The following is a 22,597-nucleotide window of genomic DNA, read 5'->3' as shown; positions in this document are numbered from 1 at the left end:
TTTCTCCCATTTCTTTTCTTTCTTTCCTTCTTCCCATTTATGTCCTCCCATTTTCTGTGTTATGTGCGTGTGTTTGTGTTTTGGGAAGGGGGTGGCAGCTAGGGTTTCAATTAGGTTATAGAGAGTGTGTTTGAGTGTAATTAGGATTAGGGTTTCAATTTGGGAATTTTGAGTTTAATTTGAAATCTAACTAAATCTTTAAAATTACTTTAAAATATTAATTGTTGTATCAAATACTAATTGGTTTGAAATCAAATACTCTAATTGAAAAAATAAGGAAATATGATTAATTTTTTTTACTCTTAAAACTTAAAGTATTAAATCATAAAAATATCAATTATTTGAATTAAATCATATAAAATTTTTTATTACTTCATAACTACTAACTTTATAATTTAAATATAGAAAATAATTTAATAACTGTAAAATTAGATAAAATTATAATTTAAATAGCCAAACATCATTATTTTCGAATTTCTAAAACTTTAAGTTGTATATAGAAAAATATTCAATAATTATAGAGTTTGGATAAAAACCTTAATTAATTTTCAAATTCAATTAATCAAAATTGCCGTTAATTATCTTTAACAAAACAATTTCTGAAATTAAAACTGTTAATAAATAAATAATTTGAAAATAGTTCATAATAAAATATTTTGAAAGTCCTAGGTCTTACATCATGCATCCTTCGGTATTTTGTGTTTCACAAGTGATCCCTACTAGAAACGTCAAGAAGAGTTTTGTCTTGTGGATGTAAGCCCTCACAAAACTAGTTGATAAGCAACAAGTCTTGGATTTGATGGTGAGGACACGGGACGCATGATTTCTTGAACCACTCTCAATACTCATAGAGCGCTTCCCCATCATTTTGAAGAATGCTTGAGATCTCCTTCCTTATGTGGTCAATCATTTGTAGTGGGATGAACTTCCCCAAGAACTCCTTCCTTAGTAACTCCCGATTAGTGTTCATGTAAGACCCTCACTATCCGAATGTCATGCTTCTGACTGTGCCACTCTGATAGCTTGGGTATTACGACAACTCTAAACATATTTAATACTAAAATAGGAGTCTGTTTAAAACTTAAAACTGCATAACCTTTCAAAAACACATTTTTGTTGGAAACATAAACATACATGTACATACAAACTAGATACAATACCTTAAGATATATAACACTAGCGTACAAACATACATATCACAATTTCCTATCCCTCTTACAAGCTTAATAAAGATAAAGGCGAGGAAAAAAAATAATAGCTAAGATAATACAAAAATGCCGAATAAACAGAAAATGAACATAACTCTTCTGAAGCTTCTAATGGTAGTTACACAAGCATTTTTCACTTGTTTCATTAGGTTTTATGCACTTTCTTAAGCAATAAGTAAGTATTTGGATTGAAGTTTCATACATTTCCTAAGACAATTAAACATGTTTGTTTAGGTGTTTTCTCATAAGGTTTTATGCCAATTTTGCTTGATATTATGAATGATGCAAACACCTTGTGATTATAGCCAACTTTGATGCAATTGTTCGATTGATTATAGGCGGGAAGGAGGCAAGAAAGAAGTAAGAATGGCCAAGGAAGGAAGAAGAGGAAGCAACATTGGTGGCCAAGTTGGTCCACCAATGTTACCTTAAACGTGGGGAAAGGGCGAAGCTTTGAAGCCAACGTTGGAGGGAACATTGGCATGCCAACGTTACCCCCCAACGTTGTTGATGTAATATGCTTTCTGGAAAATGAAAAAAAATGCAGTGACACGTATGCATGCTGTGGACGCACGCGCGGATTTGAATTTTTGACAATCCACGCGCACGCGTAGGTTACGCGCACGCGTGGATAGGCGAACGTTGGCACTCCAATGTTGAGTCAAACGCTGAGGCCAACGTGTGCGATATGAGTTCCAAAATCTTAATTTTGAAAAAGTATATCAAGGCGCACGCACATGCAACGCATACACGTAAGCAGATATTTCGATAATCCACGAGCACGCGTAGGGTACACGCACGTGTGGGTGGAGCAACGTTTGAGGGAACGTTGCCACACAAACGCTGGGTCCAATGTCTTCAAAAAAGCTTTCAAAAATTGGAATTGGGGTATTTGCATCCACGCACATGCGCAGGTTACGCGCACGCGTGGATGTGTATTCTGACCCCAAACGCGCAAAAGCGCAGGACACACAAACGCGTAGAATGGTATATTGCACCATCCACGCGTATGCGTGATTCATGCGTACGCATGGATAGGCGAATGTTGGCACTCCAACGTTGAGTCAAATGTTGATGATAGCAACCAGAATACAACTTTTCAAAGGGACGTTTGACTCAACGTTTGTCCAAAAACGTTGACTCCAACTTTAATACCAGAAAGGCACAATTGGTACACTCTTCTCCTCAGTTGCATTAGGCGCCAATCCAATCAACCCCAAAAAAGATCAAGAGGTCCAATCCAAGAACCTAAAGGCTTAATTGAAAGTGTATAAATAGAGAAGAATTTGATTTAGTTTTGTGGTGAGCTAGTCAGTAGGGAATTTTCAACATAGTTAGTTAGCAAATCTGAATTGTATTTTCATTGGACATTTTTCTTTTGCTTTTCTCTGCAATTTTTCTTTTCTAGTTTCCTAGAGCAACGATGAACTAAACCTCAACTTCATTAGGGGGAGGAGCTCTATTGTAATTCTAATGAATCAATGAAATTTTCTTCTTCTCAATTCAATTTGGTAGCTATTGGGTATCTTCTATTTTAATTGTGAATTATTTACTCCGAAAGGGGGATTAATTCAGTGAATGTGGGTGTGAGCCTCGGAAGGGGAATCACCTTCATTAGGATTGATGTTCTATCCATCACCACTCTCTGGATCAACACCATTCGGGATGAATTGAGATCCTGAGAAGTAGTGTGGCTTATAGATGAGAGATATGTACTTAACCTCTTCTCATGACAACTAGATCAAGAAATTAGCAAGGTTGATTGTGATTAGAGAGATTGGGTTACCAAGGAATTGGGACCCAATCAACTTCAATCTGCCATAGATCTATCAAAATGATTGAGAAAGAAGTTGAAACTCAATTGATTCATGAAGGATTATGATATCTCTAATCCCTGATGAATCATTTCTTCTGATTTTATTCACGTTAGATCTCTCTGATTAAAATTTCCAGTTAATTTGTCTTGCATTTTACTTCCCTGCACCCATTTCCCTTTATGATTCATGACAACTTAAGTTTCCCTGCACTTTAAATTCTGCAATTCTAATTTCTTGCAATCTAAGATTCAGTCATTTACATTTCTTGCGATTTAAGTTTCTGCTCTTTTAGTTTTTTGCACTTTAAGTTTCAGCAGATTAAGTTTATTGCCATTTATGTTTTGGTTAATTTACATTCTGCAATTTAAATTCCTAGTAATTTACATTCTGTCCATCCAATTTTACTCAATTCATCAATATTCACTTAACTAGACTAATCACTTCACTAAAATTGCTTGATCCAATCAATCCTCGTGGGATCGACCACACTCTTGTGACTCTTATTACTTGATGCGACCCGGTATACTTGCCGGTGAGTTTGTGTGGAATTCGATTTTTCCGACATCAAGCTTTTGCCGCCGTTGCCAGGGATTGATTTAGATTGACAATGATTAAGTTGGTGATAATCTAGATTAAGCATTTTTCTTCGTTTTTGTTAAGCCTATTAATTGTTTGTGATTTTGTTTCTGCTAACTCTAACTTCACTCTAGTAACAGAGTGCTTTGTTTTGATGTTTGGATTGTTTGTGTTGTATGCTAGGAGGAAGAAGAGGTGTATCTGATGACTGGAATTCACACGCCACAAAATTTTTTATTATGAATCTGTCCTTTGGCAAGCGCACCAAATTATCATCAAGTAATAACCCACAGAGGAGTGGGATTGTATCCACAGAGATTGGTAGATTTGAGCAATTTTAATCAATTGGTGAATTAGTCAAGCTGAGCAATATAGAGTATTATTGCAGAATTGTAAATGAGCAGGAAATTAAATGACTCAAAAGTAAACAGACGAAATAAAGTGCATAAAAGGAATGGCGAGAATGTAAAGTGTAGAAACAGAAATAACTGAATTGTAAATGGGAATGGGGATTAATAGAATTGTAAACAAAGCTATAAAGAATGTGGAAGATAAGAATAGGTGAATTCATTGAGATTGGGAGATATTGTTCTCTTTGGATTAAATCTAGCTCATCTCATCTTCAATCATGCAACTCATTGACCTCTTGGCAATCATGATTGATTAAGCCCTAATTCCTTGGCAACTCAATCTCTCAAATCTTGATCAATACCAATTCCTTGGTCTAACTGCTCATGAAGAGAGATATGTTTGATCCCTGATTATACCACACATCATCATAAATCTAGGTAGAGGGTGGATTATATGTCACCATATCCAATCACCAAAACCCAGATTCTACTCAAGTGTGAGAAGGAATTTCAAGCATGATTTCATGTTTCTTATTCCAAGGTTCCCATGAAACCCATTTTGCATTCAACCTCTTTCCCAAGATGATCGAACACTAGCAGTAAAACAAAATTTCTCCTAGCAAATCAAAGAGAAGATGAAAAGAAGGAGAAATTCACTATCATTAATCCATCAAGTACAACAGAGCTCCCTCTCTAAATGAGAGGGAAGTTAGCTACTCATAGCTCAAGGAAAAGTACAAGAGGTGGAAGAAGATGAAAAGTAAATCTAACTATGCTTTTAACAAAAGCTACTCGAACAACAACTCTAACAACCCCTCTTCTTAGTACTTCAGGGGGTTATTCATAGTACTCCTACTACTAGAAATAAAAAAATACAAAAAAAAGAAAATTACAATTGGAGGAAAAAAGAAAACTCAATAAACGTGACCTCCAGTGGCTGGCGTGTGACTGGCGCTTCAGTGGTGTGCCACGCCCAGTTCCAATTTAAGCTTGGCGCACCACGCCCAGCTCTCAAGTGGCACGCCCCCATGTGTTGCTGTCCCTGGCGTGTCACGCTTTCGTGCCCAAGTGACATGCCTAGGGTCTTCTCAAGCTTTGGTTAGCTTGGCGTGCCACGCCTTCGAGCCCAAGTGGCACGCCCAGGCTTTTGTTGGGCTTTTGTTAGTATGGCGTTCCACGCCTTCAATACTAAGTGGCACGCCCATGCCTTTGTCCTCCTCTTCTTCATTCTGGAAAGTTGTACCAGCGTGGCACGCCCAGGGTCTGGCGTGCCATGCCCCTTGTATGTGTTGGTTCCTTCATTGGTAAGCCACGCCCAGAATTCAAGTGGCACGCCCATGTCATCTTCTTGTTAATGGTTGATGCTGGCGTGCCACGCTTGAGACTCAAGTGGAACGCCCAAGTGAAAAATGATCGTTGGCGTGCCACGCCTGAGACACCAAGTGGCACACCCATATGGTTGGCCTCCTACCTTCCTCTCTGGAAAATATAACTAGCGTGCCACGCCCAAGGTCTAGCGTGCCACGCCCATAATTCCTCCTCATTCCAGGAGCTGGCGTGCCACGCCCAACATCCAAGTGGCACGCCCAGATGATCAATGAGGGATGGCGTGCCACGCCTTGGCATTCAAATGGCATGCCTAAGTGAGGATGAGAGCCTGGCGTGCTACGCCTTCGATCCAAAGTGGCACGCCCTAGTGATGGTTGAGGGCTGGCGTGCCACGCCTTCGATATCAAGTGGCACGCCCAGCTTTACTTGGCCTTCTTTGAAGCTTGGCGTGCCACGCCTTCGATCTCAAGTGGCACGCCCATGTGTTTGGACCTTCAATCTCGCCTCTGGAAATTTTTACTGGCGTGCCACACCGTGCTGCTCAAGTGGCACGCCCAAGTGATGATGGCCCTCTTTATGCTTGCCACGCCTGCCTTTTCAAGTGGCACATCCAAATGATAATGAAAGCTTGGCGTGCCACGCCTTCGATACCAAGTGGCATGCCCAAGTGCTTGGACCTTTGGATTGATGAACTGGCATGCCACGCCCCATGTTTCAAGTGGCACACCCATAGTAGTTGATGGTGCTGGCGTGCCACGCCCATCCTGGCGTGCCACGCCCCTTTTGTGGCTATAGCATTTCTCTCTAGAAACTTGTACTAGCATGCCACGCCCAACTCCTGGCGTGCCACGCCCATATATTTTCATGGCGTTTGCTCTAAGTGGCACGCCAGTTTCACATGCCCAGCTCTGTTTTGTTGTTTTCTTCCCTTTTTGTTGCACTTTTCACCTGAAATTCAACACAAACTCATTTTAAAGCAATATACCATAATACTTATCATTTAGCTTATGAAATTGCATTGAAACAATGAATATGTGCTCTTTTTATGGTCCTTTTGCATAGGTAAAAAGGGTAAATAATGCAAGTCATCAGTATCTACCTACTTTTATTTTGAACTAGAGAACATTTTTGAGGTTGAGAAGAGAAGCCAGTGGAAAGGGGTTGATTGGAGAAGAGGAATCAGAAGAAGAAGATCAAGAGATGGAGGGTAACCTCCCTAATACCCCAGAGGATATGGCCAACAACAATGGCCAGCCTCAGAGGAGAGTTCTAGCCTCTTACACCTTCCCCAACCCAAGAAAATGTGGGAGCAGTATCCTCACCCCAAATGTTCATGCAAATAAATTTGAGTTGAAACCTCAACTCATCACTTTGGTGCAAAACAACTGTTCTTTTGGAGGGTGTCCTCTTGAAGATCTGAATAAACACCTATCTGTCTTCCTGAGGATATGTGAGACAGTTGAGACAAATGGTGTGCACCCAGATATCTACAAATTGCTGCTATTTCCATTCTCTCAGAGAGACAAGGCAACTCAATGGCTGGAGACATTTTCCAAGGAAAACATCAACAACTGGGATGATCTAGTGAGTAAATTCTTGGCTAAGTTCTACCCTCCTCAGAGGATCATTAGATTAAAGACAGAAGTGCAAACCTTCACCCAAATTGATGGAGAATCACTTTATGAAGCCTGGGAGAGGTACAAAGCCTTGATTAAAAAATGTCCACCTGAAATGTTTAGTGAATGGGATAGATTGATGAATTTCTATGAAGGCTTGACTCTAAAAGCTCAAGAAGCCTTGGATTACTCTACTGGAGGTTCACTACAGCTCATGAAGATAGCTAAAGAGGCCCAGAATCTCATAGATACTATGACCAATAATCAGTACTTCTATGCTCATCAAAGACAACGCCAACCAGCTCCAAAGAAAGCTGTACTAGAGCTTGAAGGTGTGGACACTATTTTGGCATAAAAAAAGGTGATGCACCAACAAATTCAACAACAAATAGAGATGATGGCAAAGAGGATAGATAGCCTTCAACTAGCTGCAGTGAGTACAACCAATCAACCACCAGTGGTGTGGGGACAACAAAAAGAGGGTTATGAAAAGCAGCAGCCCGAACAAGTTCAATATGTGTGATGATTGGATTTTTGACAGTTTAGAATTCACAAATGAATTCTCGTTGCAAGTATAGTTTCTAAACCAATCACTAATCCTTTCATACGAAAAGTTGTTTGTCACTAAAACAAACCCCTAAAATTAATAAACCGAAGTATTCAAACCTCGGGTCGTTCTCCCTAGGAATTGTAATAAAGTGTCTTGTTATTGGTTATGAGATATTTTGGGGTTTTTAAGATTTTAGACAAGAAATATAAATGGAAAAGAAAATAAACTAACAACTAACAAAGCTCTTGGCAAGATACGAGAACTAGAAGTCCTATCCTAGTTATCATCCTCAATTGTGACCATAAATTGTTCATTGCTACCACTTAGTTAACCTCTAACTAAGGAGGAAAATCAAGTGGATGAATCAATTTGATTTCTCAAGTCCTAATCAACTCCTAAAGGAAAAGACTAGCTTTAGAGGCATTCAAATCAATTAGCAACTTCTAATTATCAATCAACAAAGGGATTAGATAACTCAAGAGTCACTAATTACTCTACCAAAGCCAAGAGGAACAAAAGCTACACTAAAATCCAACCAAGCATTTCATCAAACACTTGGAAGGCACAAAAGAAAAGCATAGTAAATTGACAACAAGAATGAAATCTAACAACAATCAAAAGAAACACAATTATTATGAATTACCTTGATTGAATTGAAAGAGAGTAGAAGAAACAAAAGTAGATCTACAACAAAATACAAGAACTACATAAAGGAAATTACAACAAAAGAATAGAGGAAGATGAATGTAACAACAAGGAATTGAGAGGATGGAAGTAGAAGAAGATGAATTAAAATTTAGATCTAAGAACTAAGCCTAATCCTAATCCTAATCCTAGAGAGAAGTGAGAGCTTCTCTCTTTAGAAACTAACTCTAACCACTAAACTAAGCTAAACTAAACTAATGGCAACTGTTCATACCCTGGGTCAAGCTATCCGACCTGGGATGATTCGAGATAAAGCGACCAACCTCTTCAGGTCAAACTATCCGACCTCTTTTCAAAGAGCTCGGCCAAATCGACAGGAGAGCCCAGTTAAGGGCCCAAATAGAGGAACACGTCCCGAATCCAAGGGCAGCCCAAGCCCGTAGAGATAAAGGCGGTTCCTTTGAAGATAAGAAGACCTCACTCAAAGATAAGATAAGATAAGATAACTATCTTATCTTTGGAAAGGTCACTCCCCACCATTATAAATACACTGGAGCACCCAGGTATAACTCATACTCTGATTCTACTCAATACCTGCTTAATACCCTTGCTAACTTAAGCATCGGAGTCCCTTGCAGGTATTCCCCACCCTCCGGGGACGAAGGATCAGCACCATCACCAGGTCCAACAAGTCGGACACACCAGCTCCGACCGCTACACACCTGCCGGACACGTCGGCTCCGACCAGCACAGAAGATCTCATCCGAGATCGACCTACAGTTTCAGGTAACCCTCGGAACATTGGCGCCGTTGCCGGGGAACCTGGACGTCATCCCATCACCATGGCGGACGACCATGACAACGACCACGATTCAGATCTGGAGGATCGAACACCGAAATTGGAAAAGATCTCCAAAGAGAAGTACGGCGACGTCGGAAGTTGGAAGAAAAACTACAGCAATTGGAAGCCGATCTAAAATCAAAAGCACCTTGGGATAATCCCGAGGAAAATTTACGCAAAGAACAAGACCTCTTCACCAGGGAAATCATGAGAACCAAAATTCCAAAAGACTTGAAGCTCCCGGATATGACCCTGTATGATGGCACCACAGATCCCAACCATCACCTCAGCAACTTCAGAAGTAGAATGTACCTCACTAACGCCCCAAATGCTGTTCGCTGCAAAGCTTTTCTAACAACTCTGACAAAAACAGCAATCCGATGGTTCGACAACCTACCCCCGAAGTCCATTTCAAGCTTTGATGACTTAGCCAAAAAATTCCTAGCCAGATTCTCCATTCAAAAAGATAAAGCCAAGCACGCCCCCAGTTTACTAGGGATCAAACAAGGAGATCGGGAAAGCCTCCGAAACTACATGGAGAGATTCAACAAAACATGCGTGGACATACAAAATTTACCAACAGAGGCCGCCATTATGGGACTTATCAATGGCCTACGAGAAGAACCTTTCAGCCAATCTATCTCAAAAAAATACCCGACCTCCTTAGACGAAGTACAGGAACGAGCAGAAAAATACATCAACATGGAAGAAAATGCTCGGTTAGGAGAGACCTCAAAATCGGGTGCCTCTTACCGAGACAGAGACAAGGAGTCTAAGAGAAAAGAAGATCGACAATGGGAGAAAGTCAAAAAATACCATAATTTCACTCCTCTCAGGGCATCCCTGGTCGAGATATACAAAGAAGTCTGCCATACAGAAAAAATCCCCTCAGCATGGCCACTCAAAGGCAAAAGGGGAGGAGGAAACCGAAAGGAATATTGTGAATACCATCGAGTCCGAGGACACTCCACAAACGAATGCTTCACTTAAAAAATATCATAGAAAAATTGGTGAGAGAAGGAAAATTAGATCGATTCCTAGCCACCCGGGATGATGATCAAAGAAAGAGATGAAGAGATGAAGACACCGAACGAACAGAACGATCACCTCGGACACCAGAAAGACATGTCCACATGATACACGGCGGATTCACAGTAGGTGGGATCTCCAAATCCTCCCGCAAAAGATATCTCAAAGAAGTATATCACGTCGAAGGAGAGGAGAAAGCACTCAACATTCTGGCAATTACATTCACTAAAGAGGACGCATCCGACATCATCACAGAACATGATGATCCCGTGGTTATCACCATCATATTGGCGAACGCCAACCTGCACCGCACATTAATAGACTAAGGGAGTTCTGCCGACATCTTATTCAAAACAGCCTTTGATAAACTCGGCTTGGAAGAAAAAGAACTTAAAGCATATCCAAACAGCCTGTTTGGGCTAGGAGATACCCCGGTTCGACCACTCAGATACATACCGCTACACACAACCTTTGGAAAGGGGGATCAATCCAGGACCCTCAAAATAGACTACATCGTAGTCGATGTAAGTTCAGCTTACAACGCTCTCATAGGACGGACAACACTTAACCAACTCGGCGCAATAGTCTCGACCCCACACCTATGTATGATGTTCCCAACCCCAAAAGGGATAGCCACGATAAAAGCAGACTAGAAGACGGCACGTCGCTATTATAATGAAAGCCTAAACCTCAGAGGTAAAGGAGAAGTGGTCCACACAATCGAGCTGGGCGGAGTTCATCGACGAAAAGAACTTCGTCCCCAGCCAGAAGGCGAGATAGAAAAGATTCAGATCGGGGACACCTCGGAAAAAACAACCAATATCGGTACAATCCTAAAAGGAGATTTAAAAGAACCACTAATACAATTCTTGCGAGATAACGTCGATCTCTTCGCGTGGAAAGCCACAGACATGCCAGGCATAGACCCTAAACTAATGTGCCACAAGTTGGCTGTGTACCCAGGATCTCGACCGGTGCAGCAGAGGCGAAGAAAACTTGGCCCAGAGCGATCCCAAGCTGTGGACGAGCAAGTACAGGCACTACTGGAAGCCGGATTCATAAGAGAAGTCAAATACCCGCTATGGCTAGCCAACGTTGTCTTGGTGAAAAAATCAAACGGGAAGTGGCGAATGTGCACCGATTATACCGATCTCAACAAAGGTTGTCCAAAAGATCCATACCCACTCCCAAGTATTGACGCTCTAGTAGATGCTTCCTCCGGATACAAATATCTCTCGTTTATGGACGCATACTCGGGGTACAATCAAATCCCCATGTATCCACCAGATCAAGAAAAAACCTCGTTCCTAACACCGAAAGCAAACTACTGCTACATCGTGATGCCTTTCGGTCTCAAGAACGCAGGAGCAACATATTAAAGGCTAATGAATAAAGTCTTCTCAGATCACATCGGAAAAATCATGGAAGTCTATGTGGACGACATGTTGATAAAGACACAAAGCAAAGATACATTATTATCCGACCTGACTCAAGTGTTTTACACTATAAGGAAGCACAACATGCGGCTCAATCCCACAAAGTGCACCTTCGCAGTCGAAGCAGGCAAATTCTTAGGCTTCATGCTCACACAAAGGGAAATTGAAGCAAATCCAAACAAATGTCAAGCCACACTCAACATGAAGAGCCCAACCTGTGTTAAAGAAGTACAACAACTCAATGGGAGGTTGGCCGCCCTATCCCGATTCTTAGCAGGAGCTGCAATAAGATCTCTCCCCTTCTATGCTACTTTAAGAAAGGGAAAACAGTTTGAATGGACGACAGAATGTGAGCAAGCCTTCCAAGACTTCAAGGAGTTCTTAGGACGGCCACCTATCCTATCTCGACCACGAGAAGGAGAACCGCTCATATTATATCTCGCAGTAGGGAGTCGGGCAATAGCCTCATCACTAATCAGAGAAAACGAAAATATGCAACAACCCGTCTACTTCATTAGCAAAGCGCTACAGGGATCCGAGCTGAACTGCCAGAAAATAGAAAAATTTGCCTATACCCTCATTCTAACATCTCGACGACTCCGCCCGTACTTCCAGGCTCACACCATTAATGTTCGAACTAACCAGCCCATAAAAGGAATATTACAGAAAACAGATCTGGCTGGCAGAATTCTACAATGGGCAGTCGAGTTGTCAGAGTTTGACCTCCAATATGAAGCTCGGACGGCAATCAAATCACAGTATCTGGCCGACTTTATCGTAGAATTCACAGATGCCCTAGAAACCCCCACAGAATGGAACCTTTACGTGGACGGTTCTTCAAATAAAACTGGAAGCGGCGCAGGTGTGATAATAGAAAGCGACCAAGGAACCCAGGTTGAGCTTTCCCTCAAGTTCGGGTTCCCCGCCTCAAACAACCAGGCAGAATATGAAGCATTATTAGCCGGTTTGAAGCTGGCCAAAGAAGTCGGAGCTCAAAAACTAAACATTTATAGCGATTCACAAGTGGTCACATCACAAATAACAGGGAGCTACCAAGCCAAAGATCCCACCATGAAAAAATATTTGGATAAAACCAAGGAACAGCTCGGACAAATCGGGGAGTACAAAATCTGCCACATACCCCGCGAACAAAATGCCTGGGTTGATGTGCTCTCAAAACTAGCCAGCACCAAACCGGGGGGCAACAATAGGAGCCTCATCCAGGAAATGTTGCAAAACCCGTCAATCTCGGAAGAAGAAAAAGTCTTGACTATAACAAGTCAGGACCAAGGATGGATGACCCCCATAATCAACTACCTCAAAGCAGGAACACTTCCCACAGAAGAAAAGAAGACAAAGAAGTTAAAAAGGGAGGCACAGTACTACACCATCATAAACAACATCCTGTACAAAAGAGGAATCTTAACACCTTTACTAAAATGCGTGCCAACCACCAACACAAGGGAAGTGCTAGAAGAAGTACACGGCGGCATTTGTGGTAATCATCTCGGGGCACGAGCTCTCGCCAAAAAAGTACTCCGGGCAGGATTTTATTGGCCAACTCTACAGAAAGAAGCTACAGAATTTGTAAAGACATGTCCACCATGTCAGAAACATGCCAACTTTCACATCGCCCCCCCAGAAGAGCTCATTAGTGTGACCTCGCCTTGGCCGTTCGTGAAGTGGGGACTCGATCTTCTCGGTCCCTTCCCACAGGGATCAGGACAAGTTAAATTCCTCAGAGTAGGGGTAGATTACTTCACAAAGTGGATCGAGGCAGAGGCCCTAGCTAATGCCACCGCTCAGAGAAGCCGGAAATTCTTATATAGAAACATTGTCACAAGGTTCGGGGTTCCATATTCAATAACCACGGACAATGGCACTCAATTCACAGATGCAGGCTTCAGAAAACTAGTAACTGACTTGAACATAAAGCACCGGTACACCTCCGTTGAACATCCACAAGCCAATGGACAGGCTGAGGCTGCTAACAAAGTCATATTAGCCGGATTAAAACGGATATTACAAGACGCAAAGGGAGCCTGGGAGGAGGAGCTTCCACAAGTTCTATGGGCATATCAAACAACGCCACATTCCTCCACGAAGGAATCCCCCTTCCGACTAGCATACGGAATAGAGGCAATGATTCCAGTAGAGATTGAGGAAAGGTCACCTAGAGTAGTTCACTACAATGAGGGAGCAAACTCCCTACTTCAGAGAGAAGAGCTTGACTTATTAAAAGCTCTAAAGCGCCAAATGGCCTCCAGATATAATCAAAAGGTAGTACCAAGAATTTTTGCAGAGAATGATCTCATCCTAATCCGAAATGATATTGGAACAACTCGACCAGGAGAAGGAAAGTTGGCAGCAAACTGGAAAGGACCCTACCGAGTTGTAAAAATACTTGGAAAGGGCTACTACAGACTGTCTAAACTCGACGGACGAGAGTTTCCCAGATCATGGCACGCCTGCAACCTAAGATGGTACTACAGTTAGAATAAACAAAGATCTCATCATTGGATGCACTCTTTTTCCGGAAAAGGGTTTTTAATGAGGCACCAAGTTGAGATTCAAATAATCCCATATGTATATATTTGCACTTTTTCTTTTTACAAAATATATTTTAGATGTTCTACAAAGATTCCAAGACGCATTAATCTGAAGCATTCATCATCCAATTATAAAGCAATAGATCGGCGGAAAGTGAAAAACAAATTTCACTGCAGGATCACGATAAAGACAACCGTCCGATAAAGGTGAAAACGCGATTCACCCAAAGGACGATCTAGAGATGACAACCACTTTCTACAAATCGGCAAAGATGAACACAGAATAATGTAAAAAGTTATCGAAAGTGATCTAAAAAAGAACCTGACGAGGTCTTACGGATCGCTAAAATAATAACTTAAGGACTGGTCGAACATTAAGAAGTCGAACCAAGTCAACCCAAGTTATAAGTAAACCCTGGAAAGAGGTCTGGCCAACCCTATTAAAGAGTATTACTTTAACTTAGAAGGGCCTGGCATAATCAAGTCGGCCCAAAACAAAAAGTTATGCAAAGTAGTCCCTGAAAGAGATCTGACAAAGATCCAAGAAAGAGGACTACAAAAAAATAACTTAAAGGAGACCGGCATAACCAAGTCGGACTCCTACCACTTCAAAGTTATCAAAGTAATCCCTGAAAAGAGACCTAACAAAGGTCCAAAAAAGAGGATTACAGAAATAACTAAAAGAGGGACCAGCGCAAAAGACCCATCAAGAAACAAGTTGGACCCCTGAGTCACAACCTCAAAGGATCAAAGCTACAAACAATAAAATAAAACAATCCGAGGAGGTCAAGCTGCAAAATTTCAAACATCAGCAAACAGAAGAAGATGCCAAGTTAAAAAACTACTTTAAAAAAAGGACGTAAAAGGCCACCAAAACTTACCACCAAAAGACAGCAAGCTATTGTTTAAAATATAAAAGTTGCTAGATAAAGCAACTAAAAAGTGTCAGCGATTAAATAAAAAAGTTTCAAAAGCCCACAAGCCGGGCCAGCTACAGATCAACAAGCTTCAAGAACTTTCTTGGCATCATCAGGACAAGGAGAAGGAGGACGAGTCTGAATAGGCACGGCATCTACAGTTCCATCTTCCCGGTTCAGAACCTGGCAATCCGAATCAGGCACAACCGGAAGAGCAGAAGAAGTTGATACTTTGGCAGAGGACACAGAAGGAGGATCAGCATCATCATCACCATCGTCATCAGGGACAATCTTGCCATCCCTGACAACATTGTCCAGGCTGAAAGGGGTGAGATCGGCCTCGGGAGCAATAACCCGAAATTGCTCCTTCAAGTTCTCGTAAGCAGCAGTCACACTGCCCACGAGATGACCTTGGAGCTCAGAATAATCCTCCCGGGGATTGTTCAACTCCTCCCTCAGGCGCATCACCTCCCGATAAGTCGTGACGTAACTCTCCTTATGCATCAGGGCTGTGTCCTCGGCAAACCTCAAAGAAGCCGCCAGCGAAAGGGAACTCGCCTTCTCATTTTCTAGATCCTTCTCTAACCTGGTCACCTTTAATTCGAGCTCCTCCTTCAGCCCCTTCATCCGGTCAAACTCCTGCTTTGCCTCCTCCATAAATGCCTTGGTGGCATGAAGAGGGAGACTTTGAGCAGTCTGGTGTATAGCGGCCGCCATAAACGCCATCTGCACGTGATTCTGGGCCATAAATTCCAAATGATGGAGGATGGACACATTGTCCATTGAGAGAGTACCATAGGGCCCAATTTGTTGAAGTCAGGGGCATTGAAGGTCGAATGGCTCAACCGTCTTTTATTTCTTACTTGAAGGGGCAACAGATGGAGCGGCAGAAGTAGGGTCAGGATCCACCAAGCGGACCCGAGGTGTCGGAATCACTTTTTTCACCTTGGGGGAACTCGGCACTGCTGGTTTCTCACGCACTTGAGAGGACCCCTCCCCAGCCGCCTTGGCGGCAATATTCATGGCAGCAGTCGCCCTCTGCGCCCTCTTAAAAGCTTTCATAGATTCATTATTCTTCATTGCCTCTGCAAATAAAACAGAAGTCAAGCTAAAAATCGAACAAGTCGGAAATACAGCTAAAAGTAACATAAACAAACAGCAAAGAAAACACAAGATACCCAGTTCAGTTTGAAGAAGAGAAGGATTGGTTAGAAATTTCTTTGTATCAAGATGGGGAGGTTGACCCCAGCGTTCTTCCAAAACAGTCACAAAGGCTCGCTCAGCCTCGTCCAACATGTCCCAATAATACCTGGAGACCTTCACATCTTTTGCCATTCCAGGGGAAAGGCAAGCTCATCATTTTCATCCAGAAAAAAGGGTCGAGTTCCTTTAACAGCTCGGACCTTGAAAAAATAGTTTTTAAAATCTCGGAATGACTCGTCAAACATGGAAAAAACCTTCTTTCCCTGGGTGGAACGAAAGGAGACCCAAGCTGCCTTCTTTTTCACCACTCTAGGCTTAGTCAAGACAAACAAGTAGAAGAAGAGAGATTGGGAAGCAGGAATACCAAAGCCATTGCACAACAATTGGAAAATTTTTATAAAGCCCCAGGAGTTGGGGTGAAGTTGAGAAGGGGCAACATTACAAGACCATAACAAGTCGATTTCAAATTGAGTAAAAGGAAGGGTGATACCCAGCTGACCAAAGAAAAAGTCATAAGCATAAAAGAAAGGGCATGGGTCAAAACATCTCGACGGACGAATAAACCAAAAAGGGAAAAACCCCAAGACTCAAGAGAAGAAGTCTTGGAGCATCCCTTGGGGGCAGTAAACAAGAAGGGTCTTCAAAATCATTTCTACAGTCTACATCTCGGCACTCATCAAAATAAAATCCAGAAAAGAAAGCAAAGGAAGAAAAAACGCAAAAGGACCACCCTTCTACAGTTTATTAGGAAAAGCATTGCTCCCACAGTATACTAACACTACTGCTACAGTTTATCAGAACACCAAAAAGGCCAAACGGAAAAATAGCAAAGGCACAAAACTTTTCAAAATCAAGCAAAATCATCAACCAAGGCACCAACAGAAACGGCGGCAACATGCAAAAGAAAAAGATTCAAGCAACAAGAAAAAGGTTCACACCAAAAAACGAAGAAAATTCCAGAGCATGCTACAAAGTCAAGCATGATAAAAACAGAAAAATCCAAACTTTCTCCAAAAAGAAGATCAAAAGGAAAACTTCATCGCAAAAGCCGAAAACAAAATACAAAATGGACTAACCTGGAGACGAAAGAAGCTTCGAGGAAGAAAGGAAGCGTAGAGATAAAGGCTGCCCAGAAGAATGCCAAGCGACGCCGCAAACACAAGAAAGTAGAGGCACAAGTGAAAGATAGAGAGCAGATGAGAGAAATAGAAAAACGAGAGAGTAAAGGGAGAAGTTACGCAAGAAGAAATGAAGAAGAGAAATCGTTTTATTATTGGTTATTGTAAATATTTTCTTTTGTTTGTTTATTTATTTTTGTTTTTAATTTTTATTAGCTACTATGAATTCTAACCCCTTTGGCTATGAGTTCAGTTACAATCATCTTACAGGAAGAGGAGATTACAATGAAAGCTTGGGTCATGGATGGGAAAATCAAAGATGGGAGGAGCCACAAGGATTTGATCAACCCTCTTGGCAACAACCACCTCCAAGGCACTATCAACAACCATTCTATGATACACACCAAGACAATGGTTATTGATGCGAGGGCATCTTGGCCAGTTTCACTGACCTTTTCTTTACTGTTTTTAGGGTAGTTTCATGCATTTTCTTAGGAAATAAGCTAGTTTTGGGTAGATATTCACTTACACCTTGATTCAAGCATACATTGTGAATTTTACATGATTCCATGAGGATTTTGCATGAGTTTAGTGACAAATTGCATGTTGCATTACCCATGACTTGGACTAGAACTTTGATGCACTCTATTGCTTGATTTCAGGACCAAAGGAAGCAAGGAAGAACCACTTAGCAGTCACGTTAATCTAATTAACATGGAATGGGAGGTAACTTGCAAAGTTAATGAGAAAAGTGATTGCCAATAACGCTTTCGAAGCCATCATTGCCCACGTTAAGAGTCACGTTAACTAAGTTAATGTGAACTCTAACGTGAAGAAGGGACTTTGAGCCAACGTTAGTGACACTTAACATTATCACTAACGTTGGCCAATGGTCATTAGTGGCCACGTTAGAGTCCACGTTAACTTAGTTAACGTGGCCTCTAACGTTAAAAGGGGGAAGGAAGCCAACGTTAGGGACACTCAACATTGTCACTAACGTTGGCCTAAGGTGCAATGTACCACGTTAACTCCCACGTTAACCCCCACGTTAACTTGGTTTAGGGGTTAACGTGGGAGCTAACGTAAGAGGCAAAGGAGGTCGACAACGTTAGTGACACCCAACATTGTCACTAACGTTGGAAGCACCCACAAAACCCCCAAGGATCCACGTTAACTTTCACGTTAACTTAGTTAATGTGGAAGCTAACGTTGATGAGTAAAAGATGAGCCAACGTTAGTAACACTCAACATTGTCACTAACGTTGGGGATGGCTAAGAATGGCCACGTTAGAAGCCACGTTAACTTCGTTAACGTGGGACTCTAACGTGAGATATAGGGGCACACTGGAACGTTAGTGACAATGTTAAGTGTCACTAACGTTCTCAAAGGTTGGCAAGGCCACGTTAGAAGCCACATTAACCTAGTTAATGTGGGGCTCTAACGTGAGGCAAAGGGGTACATTGGAACGTTAGTGACAATGTTGAGTGTCACTAACGTTCTCGAACTCATACTTTCACTAAATGTTAACACCCCTAACGTCCTGAGCTAAAGTCTCTGCCCACTTCACACTTTCTCTCTGCAAGTAAAGCCAAGCCCAAATGAAGAAGAGAACTGCTTCAAACTCAAGATCCAAAGGCCCAAGACTTGAAGAGCCAACTAGAAGCTGAGAAGAGTAGTATATATAGGAGTAGCTTTGAATTATTTAAGGAGTTCTGGAAGTTGGAAAACTACTCTCTGTATTTTACTTTCTCTGCTCTTCTAGTTCCAGGATGTATTCTCCATCTTTGTTTTCATTTTCTATAGCTATGAACAACTAAACCCCTTTCATTAGGTTAGGGAGCTCTGTTGTAAATTGATGGATCAATACTAGTTTTCATTATTCTTCCTCTATCTTTTCTCTTGATTTTACTTGAAAGCTTTCGATCTTCATCCAATTGGGTAGTTTTCTTGGAAAAGAAGCTATTCAAACTTGGATCTCTTCTGAACCTTGGAAGAGGAATGAAGAGATCAAGCTAGAAATGCTTTCTCATGCTAGACCAAATTGGGTTTGGATGGATATGTGACTATAATCCTCTCAACACCTGATTTGGGAAATGCATGTGGTATAATCAGTGACCACACTTCATCTCTTCTCATGAGCAATTGACCAAGGAGTTGGCTATTGATCAAGATTTGAGAGATTGAATTGCAAGAAATTGTAATTCGATCAATTAAGATTGCCAAGGAGATAAATGAGTTCATTGATTGAGGAAGAGATAAAAATGAACTTGATCCGGAGAATTGCAACATCTCTTGAGCCCAATGAACTCCCCATTTCTGATCTTACCCATTCTCTTTAATTTCTGCATTTACTTTTATGAGCAAACACTCCATTCCCATTTACAATTCTGCAATTTACTTTCAGTCATTTACTTCCAGCTCTTTAATTCTAGCATTTACTTTTTCTGTCATTTACATTACCACATTTTATTTTCTGCAAATCTCAACCCAAATTCTGAATTCGCTCAACTAGAATATTCTTTGAATTAAAGTTTCTTGATCAATCAATCCCTGTGGGATTCGACCTCACTCTATTGTGAGTTTTTACTTGACGACAAATTCGGTACACTTGCCGAAGGAAATTTGTTGAGAGACAGTTTCCACCTGCATCAGTTATGGTGGACTTCTTCGTGACATTCAACACCCACCCCAAAATACCTATGAACCCCCTCCTCCACATAATTTTGAACCACCATATTCACAAGCCCCCTACTACCAAACACCATTACATGATTCTAACCTTTATCCACCATATCAACCACCCTATGAGCCATATGAGCCATACATAGATCCACCCCAATTCCAACCCAGTTACTCCCAAGGACCACCACCTTCATATACACCACGTCTATATCCATCAATCCAGGAGCCTTATGATCCTACTTATGATATCCAAGTAGAATAAGAGTCAAGGGATCGTCTCAAGAAAACAATGGATCAATTTCAAGCAACGCTGCGTCAACTGGACCGAGCAATAAACCAAACAGCACCCGAAGCTTTCATGGCTAAAGAATCTCAACTTGAGAACACGAAATTAAAATGTGTTGTGTAATAAGTGGAAAAGATGGAGAGTGATGAACCACCCTCTTATCATGAACCCTTCCTCCCAAGTAATGAACCCTCACATCCACCCCAATCTCCAATGGATGACATCCTTCATGGTCTTCTTCAAGGGCAAGCAAAGATGAAAAGGGATGTACTAGAATTTACGACTACCTTGACCGAGGTAGTAAATCATATAGCTCCCCAACATCTGAGTACTCAAAGTACTCCCATGGCTACATGTGGAGAATCAAAAGAAGAGCGCATAATGAAGGAGACACTAGAAACTCTGGTGGACAAAGAGGAACATGGCTTTGTATTGGAACAAGTGAAGGAAGCCATAACAGTTGCAGAGGAAGAAGTGGTTGAAGATTTAGGAGATGCTGAACCTCCATGGGAATCTAGGATTGTCGAGTACCCCTCCAATGAGATTGAAATTGATGTCAAGAAGGCCAGTGCACAACCTCCATGGCATATTCCATATGAAGACTTGGATGGGATAGATCAAGAAGTAAGTTCCCTTGGTGATGAGAATCATGCATCAAGTCCTCCTAGTAATAAATCTACATCCGCAAATGAACTCCTTGAATATGAAGACTATTCTCTGATTGAGTCTGAGAATAATGTGGAAGCGAAAATCCTTAGAAAAAGGCGAACGGGAGTTGAGTATGCTTTGTCAAGAATGTTGGAGACTTCTCCACCTAGGTTGTCGTCTACTCCTTCACTTGAGTGGGTAAAACTTATCTCAGTTCGTTTTCTAATCCCACTTGAGTACGGTATTCTTGAAACGGACGACCAACTCAGCAAGCTTTGTGACATTAAGCATAAGAGAAAAATGTTTAGTGGTTGGAGTTGCAAATCCAGGCTCATCAAGGTAGATATTTCCAGAGTTAGATATAAGGACTCAACTGGTGATACTTTGGTTAGATCCAAAAGAAGAGTTTGGTACTCCTTAGAGAATTCAAATTGCTTACCACCCGGATGGAATAATGATGATCAACTTGAAGACGGGTGTAGAAACAAGATTTGGGATCCAGGAATATATGAGGATCAATTTTGGGAGCTCAAAGCTTGTGAAGAACTCCATCAAAGCTTGAGGAATTTACTTGGTATTGATAGAGCTTATTGGAAATCCAAGCATTGGTGGAAGTTTCAAGATAAGTTCAAGCACAAGCCACCATGACAAGGAGCTCACCAAAATGTCCAACCTAAGGACAATAACTAAAAGTGCTAGGTGGGAGACAACCCACCATGGTATGATCGTTCCTTTTCAATTTTAATTTTATTTCGTTTTGTTTGTTTTAAAGTTTTGTTTTATTCTATTGAACCTGGAATTATTCATAACATTCATATTAGCATTGCATTCTTCACACTGCATTAAAAAAAATCGCACGCGACGTGACAGCATTGCCGACGCGTCCGTGTCACTAGTGCATTGGGAAGAAAAGAAAATTGAACAGAAAGTCACGCGAGAGCGTGACTGGAGGCGTGCCTTAGGCACAACCATGCCTACGCGACCGCGTCAATAACGCGTATGCGTCATTCTGAAAGAGAGCTTCCCACGTGTCCGCGTCACTCATGTTTACGCGTGGCCCTGTAAAATCGACGTAGATGGGTGTATGGAAGTAAGTTGAGCTGGAATTGGGCTGGACTCATGCTAGAAGCACAAGCCCTACCACGCGAACGCGTGCTCTACGCGTCCGCGTCATTTTCGAAATATGGCCATTCACGCGATCGTGTCACCCTAAAATTTGGCAAAGCAAGTTTCACACAGAGAGTTGTGCGAACGCGAGGCTGCTCTCGCGCCAATCGCACGAATCCGCTAACGCGTCCGTGTGATCGACGCGTCCACGTCGCTTCTTATAAGCGCTATTCGTGCAGACGCATGACCCACGCGTCCACGTCGCCTGCGCCATACAACTTATCCAGATCAACCAAAATATCTTATCTTTTTCTTCCCCAAATCCTAATTTTTCTTCCCCCTTCTTTTTTCTCTTTCTCCCCCCTTCTCCTTTCTTCCTTCTTCCTTCTTTCTCACTTTCTACTCCCTCTTTTTCACCACCATTATCAAGGTTTTTCTTTTTTTCTTCCCTCTTTCCTTTTTTTATTCTTATTCTTATTTTCATGTTTTCTTCTTCTTTTTCTTTTTACTTTCATTCTCTATGCTTTCTTTTTTTTTTAATTGGTATTAGAAATTTATTTGGGTCATTATTCTATATATTTTGCTTGTGGATTATTAGGAATTGTTTGACAATTATATATTATTTTTATAGGGTTGCTTGCATGTTCAATTTCATACTTTCCACAACTTATTTCACATGCATGCTATGT

General features: G+C 41.5%; 1 non-coding gene across 1 annotated transcript; it reads left to right on the top strand.

Moving 5' to 3' along the window:
- Positions 1–794: 794 nt before the first annotated feature.
- Positions 795–900, top strand: LOC127740215 (small nucleolar RNA R71). The gene has a single exon (XR_008000896.1). It is a non-coding gene; the product is annotated as a small nucleolar RNA R71 (small nucleolar RNA).
- Positions 901–22,597: the final 21,697 nt, after the last annotated feature.

The sequence above is a fragment of the Arachis duranensis genome, chromosome 6 (genome assembly GCF_000817695.3).
Source record: "Arachis duranensis cultivar V14167 chromosome 6, aradu.V14167.gnm2.J7QH, whole genome shotgun sequence".
Classification (NCBI taxonomy): Eukaryota; Viridiplantae; Streptophyta; class Magnoliopsida; order Fabales; family Fabaceae; genus Arachis; species Arachis duranensis.
Note: the sequence above shows the minus strand (reverse complement) of the source record. Positions and strands in the feature narration are given on the sequence as shown.